This window comes from Lontra canadensis, unplaced genomic scaffold, assembly GCF_010015895.1.
Source record: "Lontra canadensis isolate GAN:19392208 unplaced genomic scaffold, GSC_riverotter_1.0 scaffold90, whole genome shotgun sequence".
NCBI classification, from domain to species: Eukaryota; Metazoa; Chordata; class Mammalia; order Carnivora; family Mustelidae; genus Lontra; species Lontra canadensis.
The window spans coordinates 5,438,476-5,459,420 of record NW_022631084.1 but is presented as its reverse complement, the minus strand read 5'-3'; the positions used below and the strand labels follow the sequence as shown (position 1 = coordinate 5,459,420).

The window sequence follows — 20,945 nt, the reverse complement described above, 5'->3', positions numbered from 1 at the left end:
TCTTTCTATGCATAGAAATTCTTACTGAATGGGTGTGGACTTTTGACAGAAGCCAATTCTGTAATTATTGAGGTGACCATATGATGTTTCTTTTTTGTTCTCTTGATGTTGAAATTACATTGATTTTTAAATGTTGAAACAAACTGTCGTCATTCCTGAATAACACCTTAATATATTTAAATTTTAACTTTTAATATATTATCATATTTGATTTGGTAATATTTTAAAGGTTTTTATTTTTTATGTCTATGCTTATGAATTATATTGGTCTATAATATTATCTTCTTATAATATCTGGAAACAATATTATGATGGCCTCAAAAATATCAACTGAGCATTCCCTTTCTCCATTAGATAATTGATGTTAACCCTTTTCTTTTTTCTAATACAAGCATTTAAAACTATTTATTTTCCTTTACTACTGTTATAGCAGCATCTCACAAGTTTTGCACGATTTTGTTTTCATTACCATTTCATTTAAATGATTTTTAAAGTTTCCCTTGAAGTTTCTTTTTTGATTCATGAGTATTATTTTTTGAAGTATATTATTACATATATAACAAATATTTAAATATTTGGACTTATTTATATTTTTCTTTTTATTTCTAATGTAAGATTTTTATGCTTGTGAAATATGCTATTTAAATCCTATGAATTCTATTGTCTTATGTTCCAGAGTGTTGTCTATCATGAGAAGCCCATGAACCTGAAAAGAATGTGTGGTCTTTAGTTATTGGATAGAATATTTTATAACAAAGTTGGTTTATAGTGTTATTTAAATTTTCTAAATATTTACTGAATTGAGGGTACTTGTTCTATCAATTCCCGAGAATGGGGTGCTACAATTTTTGCATATGATTATGTATTTGCTATTTCTTTATTTTTGTTGCCTTTTTTTTCATTATGTTCTGAGGCTCTATTATTAAGTGCTTAAAAATATAAAATTGTTATATCTTGATGAATTTTATCATTATGGAACGATTTTTAGCTCTGGTAATACAACCATCTTGAGGTCTACCTTCCTGATATTAATATAGTCATATCAGCTTGCTTACACCAGTTGTTTCCATCATAACTTTCCTTTCTTTTATACCTGGGCTCTGTAAGATAATCTTTTTCACTTCAATCTAAACAATACCCCCTAGCATTTTTCTGTGGGCAACATGTATTCTCTGTTTTCATTGATCAGAAAATTGTTTCGTGATTCTTTTGTTTTTGAAAAAAGATAGTTATATAGATCTAGAATTCTAGAGTTTTAGCTTTCTTTCTTTCTTTCCTTTTCCTTTTTCCTTTAAAGCTGTTTCATATTTTCAAGTTCTACTATTTTAGGTTGTTTTCTGTATGCTATGTGTCTTCTTTTTCCCTCTGACTACTTTTAATACTTTTTGTCTTTATGTTTTAGCAGTTTAGCTTTACTGTTCTCCTATGCATGGTTTTCTCTGTTTTTATTTTGTTTTGTTTACAGTTTGGAAAATTTTTGACTAATATATGGTCTTTTGTCTACCCTTTCTTGCTCTTATTTCCTTCCAAGACTCTGGAAATCAGATTGTTTAACATAGTCTTAAAGGCCATATAGGATCCCCTTACTGTTTTTCAATATTTTTGTTTTATTTTACTTTTGTTTGGATATCTGTTGACTAACATTCAAATGTGCTGATACTTTTATTGTATCCAATCTACTTTCAATTATGCCTAATGAATTTTGATCCTAGAAATTAGTTTTTTCAGTTCTAGGATTATTACCATAGCTCTCCTGAAGTTCTAATCTTTTTTCTCATTATATAAATGTCCCTCTGGATTTTTTAAAAAATATATCTTCCATATTTATTTTAAAATTCTCATTTTCCATGCCCAACATTTGTGTATCTCTGAATCTATTTCATTTTTTTTCTTTTTTCTTTTCTTTTTTCTTTTTTTTTAGAGGGGGGGTCTGGGGCAGATGGAGAGGGAGAGAGAAAGAATCTTAAGCAGACTTTCTCTGCTGAACGTTATGTGGAGCTCAATCCTATGACCCTGAGATCGTGACCCGAGCCAAAATGAAGAGTTAGAAGCTTAGCCAACTGAGCCACCCAGGTGCCCCAGTGATTCTTTTATTGTATATGAACACCTAAAGATACTGGGTTTTGTTACTTTCCTCTGAAAAATGATGAGTTTTATTGTAATAGAAAATTAATGTACTATGGTGAGTGCTGTGAAGTGTGTAAACCTGGCGATTCACAGACCTGTACCCCTGGGGATAAAAATATATTATATGTTTATAAAAAATAAAATTAAAAAAAAAAGAAAATTAATGTAAGAACTAATCACCTTGATCTTGTGGATGCTTAGTGTTAAGCTTTGTTAGTATTGTCCTAAAGATTAATACCATGTCCCAAAACTAATTTCTTAATTTTGGGATGTGGTATTAATCTTTCTAGCTTTTCATACTGCTGGCAAGAATCAAAGTATGTACAAACCTTGTCTCCTTTGCAGTGGTCAGCTGTTGAAATCTCTACTAAGCATTTTTAGACTTCCAGCTCTTGTTTTCCTTCAGGGCTCCTTGGAGACTTGCCCAATAAAATGTACATCTCAGTGTTAGGATTTGAGGAGAGTTTTTATGCACATTGTGCACTTTTCTCTGTGACTTTCTTTTTATTGGGAATTGCACCCTTAAATATAGCTGCTCTGGTAGTTGTCAGTTCCAGATTCTAACTTCTCAAGCCAGCAAGTTCATGGTGTTTTGCTTCACATGGTTCTAGGAAATATTCTCAGGGGAAAAAAAAAATCTATTTAAATGTTGACCTTACCTATTACAGTTCCTCTTTTAAAAGTTATTTGCTTGTTTATTTTAAAGTTCCCATTTTTTAAAGAGTCAAATTCCTATTAGTTTCTACATTCTTTTGGTGACTCTCTAGTGGTGTAAACAGCCCTCTTCTTCCTAACACCCTTTTTCAAAGTTTAGAATTATTATTGGTGAGACAGTCTGAGAGAGGCTATTCCGTCACTTCTAGTAGCTAGAATTTCCAGAGTGCTATATTTGCCAATTATTATTTCCTAGTCATTTACTCATTCCCTAAAAATATTAGTACCCAATGTTGTTCTAGTAGAAATAATAATACAAATTATTACTTGTGAGTCCCTTTTGAAAAATAAGTGTTCAGATATTTTGATGTAGTATTTCATTTCTAGGCATCTATTTTTAAGGAAATTTACCCCAAAGCAGAAAAACAGTATTTTTCAGTGTAATATAAATCAGCATTATTAACAGTGTGAAATTTAGGAAAAAACTAAAACCCATCAATAAAGATATATTTAAGTAAAATATTATTCACCCACTCAATAAAATATGATGTAACCATCAACATGATTATTTTGAAGCTAGTGAAATAAGATAAAAATCATTATATTAAAAATTAAGAAGGATTTCTAATTTTGTATGTGTGAGTGCATGTGTGTAGGTGTTTTGTGTGTAATGATTCTTAATTACAAAATGCCTATAAAGTCTTGTGGATACAATATATAAACCTTATGATAGACAAATGTCTCTGATAGAAATGACCAACATCCTGTCACAGACTATTGTTGAACTAATATTATTTAGCTCCATGCCCTTTTTCCTTTATTTTCCAAATTCTTTGTATATGAACATGGTTATATTATTACTCTTAGCAAAATTTAAAATTTAAAATAACTATAATGACAATCTAGACTTTAGGCTAATTTTTATAAATTCTGCACTTCTGCTTATACCCAGAATATATTTCATTCCTGTACTTGATTTTTGAAAGTATGTGTTTTCTTCTGAACATTCTGTTAATGGCTTCACTTGAGTAGACAATGGGTTATACCTAAGTTTGAGCTAGTGGAGAGGGAGCCCATCAATACTGGTTACATGGTTTTGCTATAGACCTTCAATTTTGACAATTCTATCTTGACTTATTTTTTATTTTAATATGGATATTTTAACTTTGAATATGGGGTTTTTTATTGTTGTGCAGCAAATTCCAACCATTTTAGTGGTTTCAAACAGTACATTCATTTTCTTAGTTCTATAGGTCAGAAGTTTTGGCATGATATGGCTAGTTCTCAACTCAGTGTCTCAGAAAACTAAAATTGAGGTATCAGCCAGATGTGTTCTCATCAGTAGCTCAGAGCCTTTTGCCAAGCTCATGGGGTTGTGAGATTCAGTTCTTCATGGCTGACATCCAGAGTTACTTTCAGCTCCTAGAGGCCACCTGCATTCCTTTCCATGTGGCTCCATTCCAAAGCCAACAACATAGAATTTATCTTGCATCAAATCCCTTTCATACTTTGAGTCTCTGACTTCATTTCTGACTTCTAGACTCAAATTTAGAGAGTTCATGTGACTAAATTCAGTTGTGCATGTAAAAAAGACTAATCATGGGAACAAAATCCATCACATAGAGGGTGTGTACATCAGATAATGGGAATTGGAAAGGCCATCTTAAAATTTTTGCCAACCTCAGTAGGGTTAACAATGAGAATATTTTAACCAGTAAGAGGTCAAAATATATATCAAAGAACCTATGTCATTATGTAATAAACCCTGTCCTGAGCATGAAGAAATCCATGTTCTTCACCCATCTTTGATCAGTCAGTAAGCCTTGTCCATTCTAGTTTTAGAATACTTCTCAAATCTGAGGCTCTTACCAATTTTGTCTGCTATCAACTTAATTTATCTTTTAAATGAAAAGATTGCAATAGTCCAGTTACTTTATCTGATGTCAGTCTTACCCTCTCAACCCTGCAATTCCTTTTAAATCATTCTTCAAATGGTTGATAAATCTTTAAAAAAATTCCCTTCCTAACTTTTAAAGATTCCACATACATTTTTAAGAAGTTTTTCTTCTTAACTTTTGGGTCAATATCTCTTGCACATTTATCCTACTAAAATTCCTAACATGTAATAAGTCCTCAGTGAACAAAAGCTGCTAAAGCACTTCAGTGTTCACTCACTGCTTGAATAGATGTTCCTCCATCAACTGACCACCTCTCACGCCTTATCTCCCCCCTCCATTTCTCATATCCTTTAATCCAGGACTACTTATAATTTCCCACACATAATATAATAAATCTTAGGAATACTTCCAAGTATTGTTTTTCCCACTATGAATAATAGTAACATTAGTTTAAACACACTTTAGACTGCTTATGTTAAAGACAACTTAAATTGGTTCATTAAATCATTTTAGCAACTTAATTGGAAAAATATTTTGTTAAAAGAAAACAATTGTGTAATGTGATTAATAGATTTTTAATAAATAGATTAAAAATTTGTAATCCTTATAGTTTAACTCTTTTCATTTTAATCAGAATGTCAATTGAAAAATGTCAAATTTGTTTGAAAAATGCAGTATATTTTGGGTAATACACTTTCAAATTTTAGTTATCTACTTTCATGCCACTTTTCAAAGTTTCAAATTGTTCTAGTAGATGTTTAGGCATTGAGATAAAAAAAATATGTGGTTTGATTTTTTGATTCACATTTGTACTGTTGGTCAACAATGTTTATTGGGTATTTATTGAATGTATTTGCAATACCAGACATCATAAGTTAACAGAAAAGACACTGAAAGTATTTTTTTCTACAAAGAGAAGTTAAAATCAAAGTAAGGAAGACACTGATGTGTAGGGACTGTCTGAGAAGGCATACGTAAAAAATAGTTAACACTTTGGGGTACCCTGGTGGCATAGTCATTTAAGCAACCCACTCTTGGTTTGGCTCAGATCATGATCTCAGGGTTTTGAGATCAAGCCCTACACTGGGTTCTATACTCAACTTAGGATTCTCCAACTGCCTCTCCCCATCACTTTCTCTTGCTGTCTCTCTCTCTAAAATAGATAAATTAATTAAAAAATAGTTACACTTCATTTATGTAAAAGAGATCTAGGTTTAAAAATAAATCAGATAAAAACTTACTTGAGTGAGGTGAGTTTTGAATGTTTGTGATGGATGATAGGCCTCAAATTGGTGAAGAAAGGAAAATGTCGATCCTTTTCTCAGGGTATCATTTTGTACTATGGAGCTTAGTGTAAGATACATCTCATATAGACTCAGTCTGACCAGTTATCAAATAAGTTGAAAATAATTCTAAACAGGTTGTTTACAGCAGCCAAAGCATATCCTCTCATCAAATGGAATCAGATGGAAACAGGATGAGTTCTGAGCTATGAACAGGGTCCCATCTGCCTGTTTTTCAATCATGCCCCACATCAGATTGAACTAATGTGTACTGATTTAAGTCTTCTTAGGCAATAAGGCTTCTTTTTTAACGCCTAATTTAGAGTCTATGGCTCCCTGAGGCAGCCTGGTAAGCTTTCTTAGCTTAGACTTTTTTGTGTGTGAAATCACCACTAACTGCCTTCCAAGATAATACCAAAGTTTTACTTATTTGCATATATTCTCACAACCTCTAGCCTTTTTACCTCAGTCTATGGTGGTAACTTGCACTTCACTGAATTCTTTCTGTTGCATTTTAATTTTATGATTTAATTTTATGATTTTTATTTTATGGGAATAAGGAAGTAGAAATATGGAGAGAAATAGCTGGGAAAATACCCTATATATACATATCTTCACTAAAATAAAGAGCTATCTTAATTCTTTAGAGACTTTCCTGGCTATCTCAATTTAAATGGATACTCTAGAATCAAACATCACTTTTAACTCTTAGAACTATATTCTGGGGTATGACAGACACAGTTGTCAGCCAGAAATCAGGAGGATAAAAAAAAGTTTCAAGTCACATTTTCATTATAAAGAAATACTAGCTAACATCTTTCAATATGACTGACTAGATAGCCTTAATGATTCTGCTAACCAAAATAAGTAAGTATTGAGTAAAACTTAAAAAGACATCGCTGAGCTAGCTGGTAGTAGAGAATCTTCAGAGAACCATTGGACAGGGAAGTAGGTAAAGTGAATGAAAATGAGGAAAGCTGAGTTTCAAACCTGCTTCTGTCCTGAAGGTTTCTTACGCTTTGTGAGATTTTATTTCTGTACTTGGAGGTCTCCTTCTATTCCTGAGATCCACTCTGATGGCTGCTTGGAGAAGAGGTAATAAAGCCCAGGATTTCCCCAAGGGAAAGTATCATAAAGCTGTGGCCTTCATCAGTTATATTTTGCTGTAAGGCAAGAAAGTACTGAGTAGGTGAAATTTATCACTCATGATCATTTAAAACCATAACTTGGCCCACCTAGAGACTTCTATTCTGAATTCATACTATCTATAGGGTTTAAAAAAATCCCACTGAGAGAACATATTTTTAAAAATAAATTTAAATGAAGAATTTTTTTTATTCACTTTGGAAGTGAATAAAGAGGGTTGAAAATATCTCTGGATGACCTACTGAAGCAAACAAAAGTCTTGTCTGGGAGAATTCACCTTTAATGCTTGTCTCTTACAATTTTCATAGCCAAAGATCCAAGGACCAATAGTCAAAAAAATACAGATTACACCAAAGGGAAAAAATAAAAACCAGAAGAAACGATAGAAAATGGATGCAAATTTTGGAATTATTAGACAAGGATATAAGATAATTTAAGGATGTAGCATAGACATTGTTTGAAGAAATGAAAAAAGAAGATTGAAGTGTAATGAGTAAACAAAAGACTGTAAGTGATGATGAAGTAGATTTTCAAAATAATTGAATAGAAATTCTAGGACTAAAAACATAATAATTAAAATTTGAAACTAAATTAGATTGAGTAGCAGATTGTGTATAGTGACACAGAAAAGTAGCAATCTGATTATCTACATATAAAGAATATTCAAATTATTAAGGAATAGTAAATAAATATTAAAGAATGATTTCAATTATTCTGAATAATGCATCAGACTAGGGAAAAAGAAAATATGAAATTAAAAATTTCACTTAAAATTAAAAAAAAATTCTTTTATAATACTCCACTTAAAAAAATATAATTTTTTTTTTACTGTTTCATCTAATATTTTATTTTCCATCTATGATTCATCAAAATTACTTATGAGAGACAAAACGGACATACTGGAGTTACCTTTCTTCCCCATGTATTATTGTTTGGGGACACTAAAACAGAAGAACTACAGAAACAGAAGCCTGGAAAAGCTACAAATTATATATTGCTATATAATCATACTGTTTATGCATATACTATGGCAATAAAAAATATACAAAAACAGACACACTCACCCCTAAGATATCTCAAGTACAACAAGGAAGATTCAATGCCCCTATCAAAGAGACTCCCAGGGTATATTTCAAATGTGTTTCCTCAAAATATTTAGTCAAGAACCCATGATTCCCAAACCTGGGCCTGCATTTTCTAAGAAAAATTAAAATCAATGCTTCCTAGTGGGAGAAAATCCCAAACTTCCTAGTGGGAGAAAATAAAAAGACTTGGAAAGATTTAGGATTTGAAGAGAAAATGGCTGTTGATTTTCTAAAATTAAAGAAAGTCATCAATCCCTAGACCTTGGGAACTCAATGATTCCAAACAGAGTAAAGAAACATAATCCACAATGAGCTATATGGTATTGAAACTTCAAAATATAAAAAAAAACAAAAGAACCAACAAAAGAAAAAGAAAACATATGTGTGTGAGAGACAGAAAGAAAAGATATCCAAAGAATAGCAATTAGATTGACAAACTTTTTTTTTTTTTTAAGATTTTATTTATTTGACAGAGATCACAAGTAGGCAGAGAGGCAGGCAGAGAGAGAGGGGAAGCAGGCTCCCTGCTGAGCAGAGAGCCCCATGCGGGCTGGATCCCAGGACCCTGAGATCATGGCCTGAGCCAAAGAGCAGAGGCTTTAACCCACTAAACCACGCAGGCGCCTCTAGATTGACAAACTTTCTAGTAGCAAAAATTGAAGCTCTGAGACCTGAGAATAATATCATTCATGTTTTCAGGAAATATAAAATATAATTGTGTATGCAAAAGCATGGCATATAAAGAGGGAAGGCAAATGACATTTTTAGCAAACAAAAACAGTTTACTCCTAATGTGCTCTAAAGATCTAAAAGTCTGAAAGAAAATTATCCCAAATTGAAGATCAGAGATGCAAGAAGATAGCATGTGGAGGATATTAAAAAAAGAAAGGTTAACTGAAATAATCAGTGACTATAAAATGCAGTAATAATATTGAATTTACAAACCTAACATTTCTGTAGCAATATTCCAGGCATGGTTTGAGCACTTTATAAATATTAGTAAAATTGAATCATTCTATCAGTCTTTTGAGGAATATACTGTTATTATTGCTCATGGTACAAATACAAAACGGAGAAATAGAGATGTCAATGAATGACACAATGTCCCACAGCAAATATGCAGGAGGGCTAGGGTTTGAAAATAGCCATCTGTCTCCAGCATCTGTACTTTTGAGCACTATACTTGGGGTTTCTCTAATTTGTGGAGGCAAAAAAAACCCCAAAATAATTTTTAACTCTAAACAACAGTAGCCACAGTTGTGATAATATCCTTATATTCAGATCTATGTGTCCCGTTGGAATTCTTTAAAAGAGCAGACATTACAGTTTAATTTACATAATGTCTGTAAATTAAAAACCAACATACCATAACCATAACATGACCAGAATGCAATTTCTTGTCAAATATTATCATCAGTGGTTCTCAAGTCTTTCTAGAAACTTACTCAAGATGAAGAATAATAAAGCATGGTCACTTAAAATTTAAAAAAAAATTCTTTTATAATACTCCACTTAAAATCAAGCCAGACATTTGTAAGAGATGCCTTAAATGATGATAAATCCAGTTTCTAAATAGAGTCCCTATTTACTGAGTCACTGATTATGTACAGATACTATGCTTTCCCATAAAATTAAAAGAAATGACCATCATTCCTTTTTCACAGGCAAAGAGATAGAACCTGCTATAGTTGATTTATTTGGCTTGACAGCACATGGTTTACAGTGGGAGGAGAAAACTTTGATCTGAGCTCTTTAGAAACCAAGACCAAACAGTTCTGTGAATTTGCTTTTACACACTTGAGCTGAATTGGTGTCTAGCTTATTTCAAGATAAATTTTAGGGCAAAGGATCCTGTGTCTAGAGGGTTATTCTACTTTTCAATTGAAGAGTTGAAACCTCTTGTGGCACTTAAAAAATAAAGTGGGTATTCATTAATCACACAAAGAATAGAAATGAAAAATCCAAAGACTAAGGAAACTTGTGTATACTTTTTGTGAAAATGTTCCTTAATTTTCTTTGCTTTGAGCCTAGGTGGAGACAGTTTTCTGATAACCCTTTCACTTGTCTTAAAACTAAACAGATTTCCATGGGTATGCTGGAGTTTTTACAAGAAAATAATGAGCATAAATGACCTAGAACTATTTTTTTCTTTTTACTAGGATCTTCCTATTTTTTTAAATTATTGAAAGATGTTAACAGTTTGTCATCAATTCTCTCTGAACTCCATTACCATAAAAACAGAGATCTCTAAGTTGCTTTTGTTTCTCTTCTCTTTTCTTTTCTTCTCTTTTCTTTCTTTCCTTCTTTTTTTTTTCTTTTTGTTTGTTTTTTTGTTTTGTGTGTGTCTGTGTATTTGGTTCACAGTTTGAACTACAGGAATTTTAGGCCTTCATGTTTTAGAGTATTTTTCATTTACTCCACCTAGTCTACAGTTTCCTTGGTGATTGGAAGAGCTTTAGGCTTCATAAAGCTACCAGGTATGTGGAACAAAAAGAGGGATATGAGACCTTTTTCAGAGAACAAAGACTATACTTAGAGTAGATGGTAACATAGGAAAGATAAATGAGGTTAGATCATAGTTGAGATGATCTGAGACATCCTGATGCCAGGTTGAGAGCTGGGGCAAATGTCACATGCAGAGAGGATGCTAAGAGATCCATGTTAATGAAAGGAAGATTTCAGGTAGGAGGGACAGAGAAAAATATTCCTGAATCCCAGAGATAGTTGGGATAATAAGACATTGAATTCCAGTATCCTGAATTCTTGTTCTGGATTCCCTTGGTATTCAAGATGTTTCTTCCTGGGGAGGGGTGGAATTTCCACAGGAGGAAATACTTTTATGCATTAGTGACATGTAGTTACAAAATTAAAAGTCCAAAGTGACAGATAGGAGAATTATTTTGGTGCTGAGAATACTTTTGGTTACAGGGCAGATCAAATATATGGGAATGTGTCAAGGAAAGAAATCAAGTGTAAAGACTCAGAAATACCTACTAACACATTTTCCTTGTGGAATTTGTGAGTTTGTGACTCTCTAATTACTTTGTCATTAACTTCACTAAGTTGAGTTGACCGTAAGGTGTCATGCTTATTCTCAAACAGAACGACTACTATCTCCATATACCGAGAATCTGCACTGTTATTTAATATCTGTGCACATTATTTCAGAAGATATCAATACTGTACAATAAAGACTTGAAAAATTAAATCAGAATTTGAAGTGACCTAACATTTATCAATGGATTACATAAAGAAGCTGATATTTGAGAGCTAGGGGAAAGGACACACTGCCTTTTCATTTTCCTAGATTCAAATTCTATCATCATATCAAGTTGGATCATCACAAAGCAAAGTAAAGGGACTGTGTTATCTCTGCCACAGATATGCCTTTGCTGAATTATGATTTAATGTTATGCCCTCAGCTGGGATAACTCCGCTGAAGCTGCCTAAGTCTGATTAGATTGTGCTCTCCCACCGGTATTAAAATAGCAGGTGGGGCATGAGGCTTATTCTCATGGAGGGAAAGTGCTGAGGGTGGGTGCTTGGTGGATTTTTTTTTTTTTTTGCATACTCAGGAATGCAACAGAAATCTGATCTGGATTCTATAAAATGTTCCAGTTAGAACATTGTGAATGTCAGTTTTGCAGTGTGTGTGTGTGTGTGTGTGTGTGTGTATGTGAAAATACATAGTTAAAAATATTGTCTCTTACTTTAGCCCATGATATTTAATTATTAATACTAATGCTAAAGGCAATAATAATGAAATATTATGTTAGTGGCAGTGTGCATTATTAGTGTTTACTTATTTTTTAAGTAGGGCCAATAATCACAATAATAAGGATGATGATTATGGCTCTGTGACATAAAATCCATTCTAGACTAAATCAGTAGCTAAATGAGAAAAAATCATTTGTGACTGGCACTCATTGCACTCATTTCAGAGGAAAAGAGAGAAGAAATAAATGAATATTTCAGAGATCAGCATAAATATACCGGAGGAAGAATTTTAGCTGACCTGTTTGTTCACTAACATTAAAAAGGAGAAAAGAAGAAGGGAAGGCTAGAAGGAAAAAAATAAAAAGAGGAATAGACATTACACTCATAATAGCAAGAAGCAGACAAATCATCATAAAATCAAAGCCAAAATTTTGATAACATGATAAAGTCTGATAAGGGATTGGAATATACCAACATTGAGATAAAGAGCTTGACAAAACTGTGTTACAGCACATGGGTCTTGTTGAATTTTATAGAAAAGACACATGACAATGGCACTTCTTTCAGGCTGTTAGACTGTCACTTACAGTGTGTCTCAAAATTTAACACTCAACAGTCATGTGGAGAAACATTTTTGGAAGTATAATAACTACACCCCTCCTCTTCCCCACTCCACCCCCACCTAAGAAATAGAGAAAGAGATTTAGTACCTCTGGAGTAGAGCCTCTCAGTGCCTGCATTTTATTTATTTATTTATTTATATTTTTTTTTAGATTTTATTTATTCATTTGACAGACAGAGATCACAAGTAGGCAGAGAGGCAGGCTGAGCAGAGAGCCTGATGTGGGGCTCGATCCCAGGACCCTGGGACCATGACCCGAGCCGAAGGTAGAGGCTTAACCCACTGAGCCACCCAGGCATCCCAGTGCCTGCACTTTAAACACCACTCTCAGATCATTGTGTTGTAGATGGCTTGAGAAATGTTAATTTTCATCTTGTATTAGGTATATAGATATATTTAAACATTTCCAATGATTCCAAAAGAAAACACAAATGCTGTATTTTATGTAAAGAAATTAGAAACACGTTTTTAGATTTTTTTTTTTTTTCCCCTGAGGTGGCCTAATGCTTTCTCCAGGGGCAAAGATTAGAACTAAAGTGACCTATATGGGGGCCTTGCTTTTAGAATGTTCTGGTCATATGATCTTAAGTACATCACTTATAGTACTTGAGCCATGGTTTCCATTTTCTAAACTGGGAAGACTAATGCTTGATGTATAATATAGTTGTGAGAATTAAAAGAGAAAAGAAATGGAAATCACTAAGCACATACCTTGGCACAGTTTTAGCATTATCTGCTTCTGTGTATTTATCCTGATTATTCTACTTGGCATTATCTCAACATTGTAAGTCACTTCAAATAATTCCCAGTAGGTAATAAATTATTAAAAGTGTGTTAGATAATTATGGAGATTTTTAATGATAATTATTCAATGAGGACATAGGCAAATTCAATTTTAAATATTAAAAAAATCCATATGCTGTTAAAATTATTCAAAACATAAGATAATGCAGGAAATGCTTTATAGCATCTATTTGAAAATCATATATCATACATTTATGAAAATTAAAGTAGCTATAAAATAATTGTACTTTGAAAAATATTTTTGGAAGCATAAGTGTTTTGAAACAGTTGAATTTTCCTGGAAGCAAACAGAATGAAATGCAAAACATGGTCCTGGTGGAACTAAGCCATTGACAGGAAAAAATAACATGAATGTTCATGGACAAAGATCAACATGGTCATGAAGTTGTATCATGTCTTTAAAAATTATGTTCCAATGTCAGTATAATTACCACTTTGAAAAACACCAAAAAGAACTCACAAAGTTGTTATTACATTTGGACATCACTAATACTTCAACCCACATTGACAGGACTCCATCAAGAAATTTCTCTATATTGAAATAGATTATAAAGTTTTTGCCATGCAAGATGATTGCTCTAAGGTAACTTTAAGAGTCTTGTTAATTTGGCATTATGTGTGATGTTTCATCAGGATTCTGACAACTTTTTCACTCTTTATTAGTTTAATGGATCCATGGGTATTAGAGTATGAGTAGAAACTTCAGAGTGTTGTTGCACAAAATGGAAAATTTGAGGAAAAAACTTAGAATTCTATTACTGCTTTTAGCACAAATTTAATATAAGTTTGTTTCTAAAATCCAAGCAAAGTTTAGGTCCCCCCTCTCACCTCTTCAATAAGGATGCTATGAAAAAGAGGAAGATTGTCTTCCACTCATCTGGCCAACTTGAAGAGACTTAAGAGGGTGCCTTTCTCCACTAGGAGTCATCATTAGTCCCCATGGTACTTTTGTGAGGCTTAGAAAAAGGTGACTCTTCTTTCAAACAGCTAGCTGCCTCATGTGCCAGCATTCAAGGTTTAGCAAACAGGGTTTCGGCTAGAATTTAGTCTGTCTTTTCCCTTTGTTGAGGTACTTTTACACAGAGAACAATCTGGACCTGCCCAGTCTAGGAGTCCTTATGGCGAGTGTCATTGATCTGATTTTCCTGCTACAGAGTGACTGTAATAGGTCTGGGCACTGGTATTTCCTCAGGGTGTAGGGTAACCCATGTGCTTTCTGGGCAGAGCAAAGTCCCTGTTGGACCTGACTATCTACAGTCTTCCCACTGCACAGCTGCCAGCACCCATAGCTGCCTTGGCTGTGCATCTGGCACAGTTCTGTGTTGGGAGATCAAAGCTATGGATCTATGCCAGCTGGAGAGCCATTTTTCAAGGACAAATATGGCCAAAGCTCATGAATATAGGCAACTTTTAGGCAGGCAAAGAGCATAGGTTTATTGCTAGAAATTTTGGGTTCAGTTTTCTCCCAATTATAACTACTAATGGAGATAACTTAAATTTTTGTTCTGTCTACATTTAGTATTAACTTGCTAGTTAATGCCGATGAAAAATGCCAGATAAGAAGGATTTTGGTGAGTTCTAGATGTTTCATTATTAAGTAAGTATTAAGATTGAACTACATAAAAATTTTCCATCTGTGCAGGCCAAGGATGGAAGAGGGTGGCCTGCGCAGTACAGGTGACTCAGTAAATTCAAGGCTAGGTGGCTCTGCATATTCCAAAGAAAGGACTTGCCCATGGTCAGCTCCTAACAGAGGATCTCTAAACTTTTGGAATATGTTTGATTAGGGTGTATTTGTAATACTGGGATCTTTGGACCACTTCAGATAGTTGGTGCTAACAATGTGATTTATGAGGAGACCTTGGGCCACTTTATCAATTTGGGCTTTGGAGGAGCTAAAGTCGAAAAGTCAGTGCTCCATGCCTACATGTTTAAACCCCTCCCCCCACTGAAAATGCTGGAGATCAAGACTCCCATGAGCTTTCCTGGGCTGTAATGCTCTTTAGGTTGCATGTCATTGATAATAGAATTAAGTGCTGTCCGTATAATTCCTCTAGGAGAGGATGCCTGGAAACTTGTGCCCAATTTCTCTTGGACTCTTCTCTGTGTACCTTTTACCTTTGCTGATTTTGAACTGTTGCGTTCTCTCTGACAAACCATAATCATAAGTATAACAGCTTTTCTGAATTCTTGTGAGTCCTTCCAGCAAATCACTGAAACTAAGGATGGTCTTAGGGGCACCACCCAGTAATAAGGAATTTTCCATCGAACTTCTATTTGAATAAATACAAATTCAAAATGAAATGCCATGTTTTCTTGCCTAAAATAGAAATAATGAGGGGTACCTGGGTGGCTCAGTCATTAAGCATCTGCCTTTGGCTCAGGTCATGATCCCCAAGTTCTAGAATCGAGCCCTGAGTTGGGCTTCCTGCTCAGCGGGGAGCCTCCTCCTCCTTCTCCCATTCCCTCTGCATATGTTCTCTCTCTCTCTCTGTCAAATAAATAAATAAAACTTAAAAAAAATAAAATAGAAATCATGATTTTAGTCCATGTTGTGAAGTATATAGACAAATACACAGTCTGATAATTCTTGGTAGGAATGTAAATATATTTTTCCTTAAAGTAGAATTTATCATTTTTTATACACATATTTTAAATTTTAAGATTTAGAGCACTTTTACTTTCACAGAAAAATCATATGTAAGCTACAGAGTTCTCATATATCTGTTGCATCCACACATGTATAACTTCCCCCATTATCAATATCCCCCACCAGAATGATACATTTGGTACAATTGATCAACATATAACTACTCATAGTCTGTAGTTTTCATTAGGATTCACTTTTGGTGTTGCATATTCTATGAGGCAAATGTATAATGATATGTGTCTGTCATTATGGTATCATACAGAGTATCATCATTGCCGTAAAAATCCTCTGTGGTCTACTTATTCATCTTTCCCCTCTCCCTGACCTCGGCAACCACTGATTTTACCCTCTCCATAGTTTTGCCTTTTTCATAATGTCATATAGTTGGAGTCATGTAATATATAGCCTTTTAAGATTGGCTTTTTTCACTTCATAATATGCAATAAGATTCCTCCATATATTTTTATGTCTTGATAGCTCATTTCTTTTTAGTGCTGAGATTGGATTAGAGGATCTTACATAAACCTTCTAACTTTAATTTTCTGAGATTCTGCGATCTCCATTACTGGAAGAATATATTACTTTTGCACTGGAACTAAGTACGTGAGCAACTAGTTGACTGAAGTTGGACTCCACTGAAGAGGAAACCTAATTCTCCCCCCAACAGTTAGGCCTTGGGACAGAGGCAGGGTCATGTAGTCTTTCTGGATGCTGAAGTTGTATAAGCTGTTTATGTAAGATGTAGCACTACGTGTTCTCCGCTGTTAGCTTTTCTGCCATGTGGACTGCATGACAGGTCTTCGAAGAGAGAATGATAAAGCGCATAGCTGGAGTATAGCAGAGGTGGAAGATGGCAAAACAGTGTTGTCACTGAATCACTTGTCTGAGTTCTTCCCAAGCCTTAAATTATGCTGTTCTCCTGATGGTCTGTGAGATACTCCATTACCGTATAATTCCTTTCACTGTTTGCTCAGATTACTTCTATTTTGATTTTTGTCACATGTGATGAAAAGAATTTATCTAACACATATCTTCTCTTTCCCTCCCATTTCCACTTTTCTGTCTGGACTCTAGGCAGCTTCATGTTGCTCCAAGTCACGTGTCTAAGAGAGCAAAATAATGTGTTAATTTATGGCAAACTGTTGGTGATAGTATAGTGTATCCAGGAAATACACATATTCAGGAAATACATAAATTTTAGGAGCACCTGTCATTTGTATAAGAGGATTCTTCTACTTTCAAAAGAATGCATCCCTAATGGTATAATTTTAGGCACTGTGACACCTGGGACAGAACCTTACCACTGGTTGGGAGAGGTTTAGGCTCTCACTGAAACTGTGTAGTTACTTGATTTTGTGACCACATACAAGGCTAAATTTCAAGGGTTGGTCAAATGAGACTGTATGTGCTCATTCTCCCTAAAAGTTATTTGGTTTGATCTCTCTTATCATTGCTCCAGTAATTTCCCTTTGTCTACAGGAAAAGAAACAAGAATTTTAGATGAATGTTTTTATACTGGGAAGCACAGTTGATTGAAATCTTACTAGCTTTAAGAAGATGATAGCTGTATTTCTTTAAATTGAGATCATTAAAATAAAATTACACTGCTAGACTTTATATTCCATTTCAGTTTCTATAATTAAAATAATGTTCTCCTTTAAAACATAGACTCATAATTCACAAGGAGACATTATTTCCTATCCAAATATTGCAAAATGTAAACAAATTTCCACTAGAATGCTCACACAATAAAAAAGAAATTGCTGTTATTATTTTGTGTACTGATAAGTAGTTAATAATAAGATTTAATTAGATAATTTAAAGCTGTTAACATATTAGATGACACAAATACTCTAGATCAAATAAAAGAGTACTTTTACATATTATAAAGTATTTCAGGTCTATTGAATGTAGTTCAATATAATGTATATTATAAAATTGATATCACTAGATGTATATATATGTACATATATATATATTTGCATTCATTAAAAATACTAAGTAATGGACCTTATCTAATGTTTGTCTCTGGGCATATGTCTATATATCTATAATCTATATCTGTGTATATCTGGTGTATATGTTGTTTACATGAAGTGACCACACACACATGTGAGGTAAATAGACATATATAGTGATATGACCAGGTACCAATTTTATACACACGCACAGAGTCATACTTTGGCTCTGGTAGCCAGAGACTAGGTTTGCTATAAAAGAAAACTTACCTGGGCCTCAATTTCCTCATTTCTTTTTTTTTTTTTTAAGATTTTATTTATTTATTTGACAGAGAGAGATCACAAGTAGGCAGAGAGGCAGGCGGAAAGAGAGGAGGAAGCAGGCTCCCTGCTGAGCAGAGAACCCCGATGTGGGGCTTGATCCCAGGACCCTGAGATCATGACCAGAGCTGAAGGCAGAGGCTTTAACCCACCGAGCCACCCAGGTGCCCCAATTTCCTCATTTCTATATTGGGATAATAGTAATTTCCTCAAGCTATTTGTGATGAAGGTTAAACTGAATCAGGAATATAGTGTCTGAGGCTATTATATCAAGAGACATTATTTCTCTTCATTCTATAATGTTAATTCTGCAAAGCTACTTTATAATGTTTTCTCTTATTTTTCACACTGAAATTATGCTTGGACTATCTAAAATAGAGAACTGAAGTTACTACTTTGGCAATCGAGGTAAGATGTGTGATTTTTGTCCTAAGTGTATGTGTAGTATGGGCAATGTAGCGCTATCTTGTGTAATCTCAGAGCTCCTGAACCACGTGTTCTGGGAGAAGGTTTTTGCTAGAACACTTGATGATAGAAAAGTAGAGAGAATAACCGGAAACCGTCACAGGAACGTGACCATGGATAAGCGTAGTAGAGAGTCTAGTTATTCTTGGGTTTTAGCAGTTGCTGAAGCCTAGGAAAAAAGTCCTTGCCTCGTTAAGCTGATCTTTTGGAAACTAGAAATGGGTTTTGCCTTCTATCCTGACTTGATCCCAGGAAATATCTATCAATAATTTTATACATTATATGAATTTAGTGGGATATGAATATTTAGTTTATCTATACACAGGGGATTTGCATATGAGTTTTTCTTGCTAATTGTGCAATAAAATAGCATTTTCCCACGGAGTAAATTTCAAGCATCAGTGAGTCGTTGGTGAGATATTTGAGAGGATATTTTCTTCATAGTGCTTATCAAATCAATTTTTATAAGTTATCACTTTACAAAGTCATACTGCTAATACTTGAAGATACACTTTTTCAGAACACTTTTTTCCAAAGAGGTGATTAAAAAAATTATTTCCTCATGATATACGTGAGAACTATTTACTACTTTGTCACCTGTGTTAAAACATTATCTCCAAAGAATATAGGAATCTATCCCTCCCATCTCAAGTTCTTCAGTGTATAACCACTGGGCTTGATATGTGTCTTGCCCTTCAGCCAGGACCACATCCCATGATTTAAAATGAATTTCTTGGAAATTGAGTCCCTTCGTTATGCATATGTAAATATAAATATCTAGGCCAAAATATAGTCCATATAATCAATTGGCTTACAGTTATCTAATGGTAATAATATGCCCCTGGCTTTAGAACCTGGAAGATAGCATCATCTGGAATATATTTACAAAGTCAGAAGCAAGTGTAAAAGGCCTGGTAGTATTAAGAACTGGTGTATTTTACTTTGTTTTGTGGGAAGTTTGGAAATATACTTAGAGTCTCAAGTGCTGTTTGGGTATTAACACCATCCATCCATCCATATGCATATTTATTTATTTGAAAGATTTATTTATTCATCTGGCAGAGAGACAAGTAGGCAGAGAGGCAGGCAGAGGGAGAGGGATAGGCAGGCTCTCCACTGAGCAGGGACCCCAATGCAATGCTTGACCCCAGGACCCTGGGATCATGACCTGAGCCGAAGGCAGCCACTTAACGTACTGAGCCACCCAGGCACCCTGGTAATTAACATTTCGATGTAGAAGAATTAGTAATTAATAAGCTTCCTTAAAAATTTGAAACATAAGGTAATACTGCTAAACATAGGCATACTGACATAAAAGGAAGAGACTGAAAAGTTTTATAAAGAGTCAAGTAAACTAAATGATTAGCTGTTTGACACCTTTTAATTTAGAAAATAATTAAATTTTTAGCTGGAAATCAATTTTTCATTGTAAAACCAAGCTTCCCAGGGCTCATGATTTTGGCTTATAGACATCTAGGTCTGGATTTTACTAGCTGGATACCTACTCCCCCTATACACACATGCATAGACAAGTGTATAGACATGCATAGACAAGGCCCTTCTCATCCACTTTCATGGGTTTCCTTCATTTAGGGTCTCTCTGGGGACTCTACATGAGGTGACTCACCCGGTTTAATGTTCCTCTTAGGCCACTCACTGCTCAAATGACTGGTCTGCTCCCCTCTGAGTCCCTATTTGCTGCTCCCCTTCAGTTCCGTAGCACCACGTTCTGTAACGGACCACTTTCTCATGCTCATCTTAGCCTGCTGCTCACAGGGCTGCTCCTCCAGAGACCAAAGCCTGATCCCTCATCTCAGCCACGGTTTCTGCCACCATGTGTACTCTGTGGACTGCCGCACCATGGGCCACTGGCTTTTTACTTCCCATTGCCTTCCCTTTTCCCCAGAAACTGCTGCTCATCTCTCTTCTCAAAGGTAAAGGAAACACCCTTGACTATGGCCTCTTGTAGGAGGTCTTAGCAATGTCATTGGGGTTCTGAGCTATGTCAGTGATCACTCTTAGATTTGACCTATTACTTTCCTCCCCAGAGTTTACTGAAAACTGCCCGATAACTGGAAACTGATCTAACCCCCTCTCGCCCTCAGTCTTATTGCTTACTCTGACTCATCATGTGTGTCTGACTCTCAGTTTGATAATTGCTTCCCTCTTGGGCATAGAGAATATAAACAACCCACTTCATGTTGCAATTTTTTCT

General features: G+C 34.5%; 1 pseudogene; it reads right to left on the bottom strand.

Moving 5' to 3' along the window:
* The window catches only part of LOC116854320, a 49,994-nt pseudogene extending 29,344 nt beyond the window's left edge, over window positions 1–20,650 (bottom strand).
* Window positions 20,651–20,945: the final 295 nt, after the last annotated feature.